This window comes from Lonchura striata, chromosome 27 (genome assembly GCF_050655825.1).
Source record: "Lonchura striata isolate lonStrDom1 chromosome 27, ASM5065582v1, whole genome shotgun sequence".
Lineage (NCBI taxonomy): Eukaryota > Metazoa > Chordata > Aves > Passeriformes > Estrildidae > Lonchura > Lonchura striata.
Window position 1 is genome coordinate 4,192,138 of NC_140729.1, and position 10,015 is coordinate 4,202,152.

Here is a 10,015-nt window from a genome sequence, read left to right on the forward strand (position 1 = left end):
TATACATAACGCAACTCCACACTGCTGTCAGCACTAGAGGCCTGTTTCTCTCTTGCAGCCCCTGCCACAGCTGTATTCATGGTACAAAAAGGCTTTGCTCAGGTGCTGGAGTCTCAAGAACCTTAGGTGGGAACAGGGTGGGTGTCTGTGAAGGCCCCCTTTTGTATCTGCACAGTGATCCTGGATGGGCAGAGCATAGATCATCCAGAATCTGGATCTGTGGGCTGCTGAGAACACTGGATGGGCTTTCTGGGCAGAGGGGCAGGCCTGGGGAACACGGTCACTTGGCAAGGAAACTCCAGCAGTGGAGGAAAAGTGGTTTGCCAGACAAAGCCCATGGTGACGGGGTACCTTCGCTGCTGGCTCCCAGCACTCATACCTGGCAGGTGTCCATGCCACCCCGTGGGTAGCCAGCACACAGGTTGTGGGTGTGGATGGCCCCAGCGTACCGACGGCTGCTGTTAACCAGCCGGATATCCAGGAGACGGACCTTGGCTTCCTGCAGGACATCACTCGGACCCTGAGCTGCAAGCACAGGAAGGAATGGGCACCCAGCAGCTCTTTGCCAGTTCCACTCCCCTGTCTGGGGGTGAACTCATTCCCTAGGGCTTGGCTTTGCCTCTGGAGCAGTTGTTGAAGCGCTGTGTCCTTTCTGTCTGCCTTTGGGGAGCAGGCCAGGCCCAGCTCTCCAGAGGCATACATCCTACAGCCTGACTTTGGTTTGTGCTGTCAGGAAGCCAAACCCATCTTGCTGGTGTGCCCAGCTCACCCTCAGGGCCCTTTTTGGGAACTCACCTTTTGCAGTGGCAGAACCCCAGCCAGCAATGTAGCAGGTTTTCAGCTCTGACACTGTGAGCGAGGCGTTGGGCACGCAGGCAAGCTGGACGTAGTCACTGCACTCCACGGGCTTGTCCAGCTCCAGCAGGGCGATGTCGTTCTGCTGGGAATCAGCCGTGTACTCCTGGTGGGCCAGGAGCCGCTTGATGTGGCGCACCTGAGTTTCAGGGCCCAGATGGGTCAGCTTGGTGGCCCCGATCAGCACACGCCACATGGTGACATTCCTGCAAGGCAGAGAGGGGTCTGAGGAAGAGCAGAGCCGTGTGCTGTTGATGCCTTAGGATTTTAGCTTTTGTATTTTTCATCCATTTGTAATCCTGCAGTTTTTTACTGTATAACTAAATTCTGCACACAGTGTGAGCTGCTGCTGCTTTCCCATTCTGGTCACAAAAATTCCTCTCCAGGCCTGGCAATCAAGGATACCTCACTGCCTCAGGCCTCGAGAGATGGAAACAAAAGTGAGTTGAGGGGAGCAAACTGGGGGTAAATGACTTCATTACCTGAAGCTGTAATTAGAAGATTAACCCTAAATATGCAAATGGACCAAATTTATAGGTGTGAAAACCTTTGACCCGTGGTCAATTTTGGGTTGTAGCACTTGGGGGGGGTCTTTTGTTTTGCCTAAAATGGACCTGGAGGCCCTTCAATAAATATAATCACTTTTTATTCCTTGTCTGGCCTGTTTTTAGGTAGTCCTGAAAAGGCATCACTGTGGCAGCTCAGCACTTCCCTTCCTTCTGCTTCTCAAGGCAGAGAGGAAAGCAGGGCAATGAGGAGTGTGACTGCCCTAGCATGCCTTAGGCTCCAGGAATGCCACACTGGAGGCTGCTGGGCAGCAGTGGCACGAGCCCAGCCTTCTGAGCAGTCCCTCAGTTGGGCCCCGTAGTATTGAGGTGCTGCAGGCTGGGCAACTGTTTGTGTGGTGAGGATACCCTCATTCCCTGCTCCTCCTTACCTGGCCTGGAGGAAGCAATGGGCTGCTGTGAGGACCCACTGTGGGCTGATGAGGGACCCTCCACATGTATGGCCGGTGCCTATTTTCCTGGGGTCCTGGATGCTGACAATCCAGGGCCAGGCCCCTGGCAGGGCACCTGTGCCAGTCACAATTCGGTAGTCAGCATCTATGGAGTTGTAGTCAGAAGCCATGGGCCGGAGCCCACAGGTCCCTCTGGAAGCACAAAATCATTACTGCCCTTCTGTTCCAGTACCTGGGTGCTGGCAAGGAGGCTCCCACATGGGGTTTGGGGTATGGCAATGGGGGACAAGCACCCTCCTAGAGCCTGGGGCCATACCTGCAGTTGCCCCAGGTACCATGTGCAGGTCTGTACACAGCCAGCAGGATGAAGAGGTACAGGTACAGAAGATTCATCACTGTCAGCAGCATCTGTCAGCTGAAAGAGACAAAAGCTTGTCTCTTCCAGTGCAGTCTCTGACGAGTGCTGCAGCAACTGCACTGTCCATGGCACCTGGGGCTGATGTCACAGAGTGGGTGGTTCCAGGTTCTGGGCACAGTGTCCTCAGAGGGCAGGGAAAGGCCACAGCCTCACAGAACCACAGAATGGTTTGGGCTGGAAGGGACCTTGAAGGTTGTGAAAGGCAAAAGGGGTCCCTTGCCTCGCACATGCAAAACGACACCATGGGCAGACAAATCTGGCACAGAGGGAAAGTCACTCCAAAGGCAGTGTTTGGTCAGAGAGGGTGCTCAGAGCCACCACACGATGGAGAAAACTAGCACATCAAAGCTAGAAAGAGGACAGGAAGGAACAATGCCATGTGCAAACTACTTGGGGGGATGCTTCAAGGCACATAAGCCTTAGCTGATGGAACAAACCTGGAAACTCCTGAGTGTTGCAAGAGGAATTGCTGACCATGGCAGAGTGCGAGAAGCTGACAGGAGTTTCAATGCCATGAGGAAGCCCTTCTGAGTCTGTTTATACATTCTCCATGTCTGGAGCAGGGTGAGTACTGCAAATGCCTCAGTGCTGCCTCTTGCTTTGGAGACTGGTGCTGGAGGTCATGGCTGCAGAAAACAAGGGACTGAGATGGAGAGTGCTCATGCACTCACTTTTGTGGTTTGGGAATGGCATTCCCCAGTCTGGTGTTTCCACTGGAACACTGCAAACCACTGCTCCTCACTCCCTTCTCCCTCTCCCCTCCCTTCTCTGGTGGGCTTGAGAATAGAACTGGAAGCACAAAAGTTAAAGACTGTGGGTTGAGACAAGAACAATATAATGGAAACAGCAATGAAACAAGAAAATGAGCAGTAACCGCAACAATATTAATAATGGACTGGGACAATTCACATGCAACCATCCACCCCATAGAGCCTGGCAGTACCCAACCAGGCTGTCATGCATGTTATCCAGCGGAGATTTCTTCCCCTGTCCCTGGAAAATGTTGTGGAGTGGTTCAGAACAACCTCCACGTCCTGGCCATGCCCTGTCCTGGTTATGGCAAAAATTTACCCCATCCTGGCCAGAACCAGGACATTCACCCTCATGATCTGCCCCACAGCTTTGGAATCTGTGCCAGAGGGTCTGGCAGGGCAGGGAGGGCAGTCACCAGGGATTGGCAGACGTTGGAAACTCCTTATCCCTCTCTCTGGCCCCTGGTTTTCCTTGTTTTATGGAATGGAAGAACACATGTCCAACTCCTCCCAGTATCTCCTTCACTGGAAATCCTCCGTGCTTTGATTCCTTCTCTGACATTCTGCTGCACCTGGGGAATGCAGTGGGAAAACCCAAGGCTTTGTGTGAAGGTCACTCCCTCAGCACTTCACCTGAGGTGCACAGGAAGGCTGCCCTGGCTCTACCACACCTCATCCAGAACACCTGGAAGCTCTTCCCTCCCCATTCACACACTCCCCTGCCTTGTCCTCCTCATCCCACAGGGATGCACAGAGGGGCTACCACACTTCACGGTTTGGTAGCCCTGATACCACACTCCTGACTGGAATGGGGTGACCCTGGGGCAGTTTTGGCCTGCATCAGTTCCATGTCCTGCCTCAGCACACCCAGGTTCTCTGTTGGCGTCTGTGCTCATCTCTGCAGCTTTGCTGTCCTGCACCAGGAGTTTGCTGAATAAAATCATCCTCTAGAAAGGACATGTGACACAAGCCCAGGAGTAAGCAGCACCATGGGAGAGTTCAGCAAGGTGCCCTGGGGACAGCCAGGCCAGGCAGGGGAAGGTGGGGGGACCACGGCCTCACTGAAGCAGCCACATTGTACAGCACAAAAAATAAAGCTAAATAAATGCTGGGATGAAATACAGCACTGCTGGGACTGCTCCATTTAGCAAATAACAGTTGTGGGGGAGATTTACAGATGTACTGGGTACATCTGGGAACTGGGGCTCCTGCTGGAAGTCTTCAATCTTGAAGCTCCCAGTTCCCAAAGCTGGTAAATCCTTCCCAGCAATGGCTCCTGAGGCAGGGAGAGGGGTGGAAAGCCAAGGATGGGGCAGAGATCAGAAGGAGCTGGGGAGCTCAGAGAGGTCTTCAAGGGGAAGAGGATTTGTCTGAAAGGCCCTCACTTTTCTGGTCATCTTGGCAACTCTGGCAGGTTTAACAGGAGGTTTGTCTGGAAACAAGACAGGGACATATTGGCATGATGGGTGCTGGCATATTCCAGTCTTAGGCTTTGCAGAGAGAGATTTGCTGTTTCCCCATAGGCCACAGAGGATTTTAATATGAGGTGAACTCCCCAAGCTTGCATCCACCCTGTTCCATGGCCTCTGGCTCTGAGAAATGCTCTCCTGTGCACCCTGCTTCATTCCCTCAGATCAATGGCTGATGTGCCAGCAGCTCCTGCTCCAGAAGGGCAGCACATGATGAAGGTGCCACCCCTGCAGCTGAAAAGAAGGTTCCTTTTGCCATGGCATTCCAGGAGGTCATAAGACACATCATCAATGGAGTCTGAAAAAAAGAAAAATTAGAAGTTGAGGCAGCTGCATTTACCAGTGTGGGCAGTCCAGAGAGAACTGCCTGGACCTGACCCAGTTTGTGGATCAGAGCCAGAAATAGGTTCCCTTAGCTAGAAATGAGACCTCTCTACCCAGAGAGCCAGCTGCTTGCCATTCCATTGCTCCCTGGCCACAAGCAGCACTTCATCCATGAGCTCTCACCCCACAGAGCCCCTAGGTAACCCTGAAAAGACTCCTTCAGTATCAGGGGCTGCAAGAGACCTCTAGATGAGCAGCTAGAGGATTAGGTGAGGAGAAGAACTGAAATAAAATGCGTGTTTTTCCCTGGATTTGTGGAAGACAACAAGAAAGAAATACAGGACCCCAAAAAACAAACCCACTCGATGGGAGAGGCAGGTGAGCACCTCTGGTTCAGGAATTACAGAATGCACTCAACTGCAGCTTGCAGACAAGGATCCTGGCACGTTCCAGCAGCCAGCACTGCCACCTGATCCCAGCATCCCTCTGCCCCATGGATTTACACAGGACCCCAAAGCCCCAGTGGTCAGTGAAAGGAAAACATCCAACTGTCCACACTTGGCAACCTACTCCTGGGTTCTGCAGCCTGTGGAGAAAGACAAATTCCCTCACTAGAAAACTAAGCAGGTTTGAGCTGGGCTTTCTCAAAGCACACTAAAGGCAGAGGTGGGCTTCTCCGTGCTGTTTGGGAAGTGGCACATGAACCACACGGGAATCAGAGAGAGATTATCAACTCCAGAGGCACTGCTGAGCGCAGCCTCTCCTGACTCCAGCTGGGCTCCAGCCCCGAGGTGACCTGTGCCTCCAAACAGAGGGGCCAGAGTGACCTGCACTGACCAGGCCGGCCACAGCTCCGTGTCACACTGACCACTGCAGCGTCCAGCCAGTCCCTCCAGAGGCTCTTCCAATCTCCACCTCCACCTTACAGGGGCATGGAACGCCGCTGATCACACCCGCTGCTCCCTGACCTGCAGCCAGAGGAAGATTTCCTCATTTGCTGCTGTGGCCAGTGGCACCTCTCTGTAGCAGGTTTTGCGTCCTGCTCGGTGCCCCAGTGCTCCAGACAGGCTGGCTCCGTGCTGCTGGGCCTCTCCCGGTCCCTCTGAGCAGGGCTGCAGCCGAGTCTTCAGAACAGCCCCAATTCCCCAAAACAGCCCCCAAAACAGCCCGGCGCTGTCTGTGTGGGGAACATCAAACCCACACCAAGGAATGGCTTTGCCCAGTGCCCCGGGATGGAGCAGCCCCGGCCTGCTCCACCAGAGCCCAGGGCGGCTCTGGGAGCCCTGAGGGCACGAGAGAAGGAAACTTCAGCGTGAGGGTCTGCAGCGGCCAGGGGAACACCAGCGCCTCCGAGCCGCCCTGCCAGACACGTACGGCCCTCCACCACCCTCGCAGTGGTGCGGGAATGTGCTCGCTGCTGAGGGCGGCCTCGCGGCTCGGCGAGCAGCTCGGGCAGGGCCGCCGCTGTCCGCTCCGTGCGGAGCGCAGCCTCCTCCGGACGCGGCCGTGAGGCGGTCTGGGCCCTCGGGTGTCGCCTCCGGCAGAATCAGCGGCTCGGTGGAGCTCACACGAAGCTCTCCCTGGGGCGGGACAGCCCTTGCCCGTGGGGTGTCGGGCGGGCCCCGGGCCGGCCGAGGGTTGCCCGGCTGAGCCCGGGGCCGCCCCTGACGTGGGGCTCTGGGGCAGAGTCCGGCCCGCGGTGCCCAGCAGGGATGCGCGGTTCTGTCTGTGCTCGGGCAGCACCAGAGTAGAGTTTTTCCCTGCTACAGTACCTACGCTACCCCGCGAAAGAGCATCGCTCAGGTTTGACAGGAGGAGAAATCTGTGTGGCCGTCAGCTATCACCTATGGCCCGGTCAGGATACTGATGGATTTTCTGACCTATTCGCTAGGGTCGTGTAAAATGTTAAACTGCAGATGCTTTCTGAAAGCAACTAGTGCTTTGAATGGTACAATCTGGATTACAGAAGCTTTATGTAGTGTTAGGCTGTGAACCACAATAGGTTTATTCTACAAGTTAATAGGGATATGCCAGATCATGTTACACTTCTGTTTTATCTTCTGTTTTGACCCTATGGCAAGCATCAGTTGGGTTTATTTAGCTCTTTATTAGCCCTTTATTTAGCTCTTAGCATTTTTCACATTTTGTGTGAAAAATGAATTAACTTTTAGGTAGATATTTTTAAAGAGGAAAAATGTATTTGTGCCTATTGATGCTGCAGTGATTTGTGGTTTTGAGACCCATCTTGCAAAATACCACATGCTGAGGCTGATTGTCATAGCTCTGAAGCCAGCCCTGGGTATGGAATGCTTTTCATTCTTTGGAGTGTTCATTCCAGGCAGTTCTGTGTAACGAGATCTTTACAGAGCATGGAAGATGCCTCTAGGGGAAGTCTCCATTTTGATTGCTGTGCCTAGACTAATTCTGATACTCCTGAGTTTGCTGTCAGGTTTTTACGATGCTGAAATGTGTGTTTTCCAGGTTCCTGTGTGGGCTATTTTTCACTAAGAATCTAGAAAATATCTTGGCTTTTCGTGGGGTTTAGTGCAAAATAGGTTTGACTGTAGGAACCACATTGTTGCAAAGATGAAGCATGCAATTAAAGTTCTTTCTAATAATTTGAGATGATTTAAATATATGTCAAATGAAATGCCATAGTCAAGGAACCAAAGCAGTCGAATGAATTGCCTATAAATTCCTTTGGCATGAAGCGTGTTGAGTGAAATGTTTATTTCTTCTAAGCAATAGGTCATAAGAGTGTTTAAATAAAGGTATAGTATATATAATGCACTGGAGCACAATCCATGGATTAGAGTGAAATTTCAACACTCAGTTCCTTTACTTAGAGAAGTCCACCTATGCCCAGATGGATTAATTAATTGTAGTGGTAGAAAATACAGGGTGTAAAACACAGCTGACTGTTGAGCTTAGTATATCACTATGTTGTAGAGAAACTCAAGAATCAAGAAAATTCTAAATAAGTAAATGCTAATTTGTCATGCAGTACTATGGTATTTTCAGGCAGCTAATCAAGAAAATTTGAATTGGAAGACCGTCAAACTTGTTTCATACAATAAAACTCTGAGAGACTTATCTACAAATAGAAACACAAGGAGCATCCTTTTTTGTACTCAGCAAAGAGCTGGAGTATGTTGTGCTGTTACGGAGGTTTATTTTTATAAACTACTCCAATGAATTTTATAAGCATGTAAAAGATTGTAAGTGCCCTGAAACATGTTTATTCTTGGACTGGCAATTACATACATGGATTCAGTTTTGATTTTCTTTAAAATAAAAATAAAAATATTTCTCTGGAGTAATTTGCTCTCGGTAACAAGAGTCATCTGCAAGAGAAATATCCAAACCAATTTCTGGGCAGTGGAAGTAGCTTTATTTTTTATAACATTCTTAGTACCTGTGACCAGGGTTGGTAGAGTGCCAGTCCTGCCAGCTTTAAGGAGCTGCATGTAAGTGTACCCTCGTTTCCTCAGAATCCCAGGGATGTGGACATTTCTTTGAGATGAGCTTTTAGGAAGCCCCAGAACATCTGGTGGTGTGACATCTTCCTGCATGCTCTGTTTCTGCACGTGATGTTTTCCAGTGCTTTCAAACATCCCTTCCCTTCTGTTTTTTCAGATGGTTATTTAGACCTATCTTGAGAGCTACTCTCTTCAGCCTCAGCTTTATCCAAGATACAATATGGTTATTATATAACCTAGTATTTTTTCATTTTACTTACATTTCATTACATAACCTAGTATTTTACATTGTTACTTGCACAGCAGAATAACTGCAGAACTCTGCTCGATCCAGGTTATACTGAAAACTAAAAAAAATGCTATTTTTACATGCCTGACATTTTTCTTGCATATTTGAGCTTAGGTATTATGTTTGCTCATTTCAGGAGTGCTTCTGAACCACAGTCCAGAAAGAAGAAAAATCTTCTTGGTTGAAGTTGAACATTTGTCTCTAAGAGTAAGAACAAAGCCATGCCAGTGCTTTCAGAAGACTCAGGTAATTCAGCTGCATGCTTTCAACAGAGCAGTGACTGAAATCTTGTCATACCTGTTTCACACATAAAAATAATTTAAATAGGAGTAAAATGTAATAGAATTAAGATAATTCAACTGAAGTTTCTGAGCAATTACCTACAAGAAGGAAGGTGGAATGTAAAAGGTGAAAATTAATAAAGTTTGTCAGGATCAGTTTCCTACTAACCCTAGAGCACCCAAATATACTCTGATAGACCTGAATATACTCTGATAGACTTGAATATATTCTGATAGATCTGAATATATTCTGATAGACCTGAATATATTCTGATAGGCAGAATTGGACCCCTCAGTGTAACAGTGCCTTCTACATGTGCTTACTAAAGATCAGCCCATATATCTCTGCTGCTTGCTGTGTCATTTCTTAATATTTTCTGAACAGGGGTTGATAAACATTGTAAATATCCTTCCTTTTAACTTAAAATAAGTGTCTTTGTTCAAGGCTACTTTACTAGCTTCTCCAGTATGCTGCCCAGGAGAAGTCACAGATAATAAATGATGCTTAGGATTAAAGCAGGAGTGAGTTTGAGTCTCCTGGATCAAAAGCCACTCTAAGGTTCGTGGAGAGAATAGCCACAGGAATAGATTTGAACCCCCTCCGCCTTTTTATATTTCCTGTTTTGTTTTGGTCCTGTGTTCCCAGACATGGTTCACCGGGAAAAATCTGGCCTTTGTCTGGCTCTGTGTGTTGCAAAATTGGGATATTTAAATATTTTTTTAGAAAACTAGCCACAAGCTTTGATTCCACCACAATGGAAATCTACACTTTATCCTTTCTTCCTCTGGTCAGGCCTGGCTTTTTATAGGTGCCTCAGAGTGGAAGGGGCAGGATAACACTTGTAAGCAAAGCTGCTGGGGAGGTAGAGCTGCTACCTGTGCAAAAAAAGGTCATTCAATCAGTTTGAGAGTCTGCTGTGGTACTAAAATTTCAAATTTGTAAGAGGGGAAACAAAGGGTTCTGGAAACAAGGAGTAATAAACATGAAGTGTTAAATGTGAAAGATAATTTCTTAAGAAATATATATTGCTTTGTTAGATTTTGCCTTAATATGATGGTGTGCTTGACACTTATGAGGGGAGTGTTGCAAAATGAGCTGTGGATAAACACGAGATAATCACAAGTCTCTGCAAATGTGATGATCATCAATGTGATACCCAAATAAATGTAGTGACTGTTAAGACTGCAGT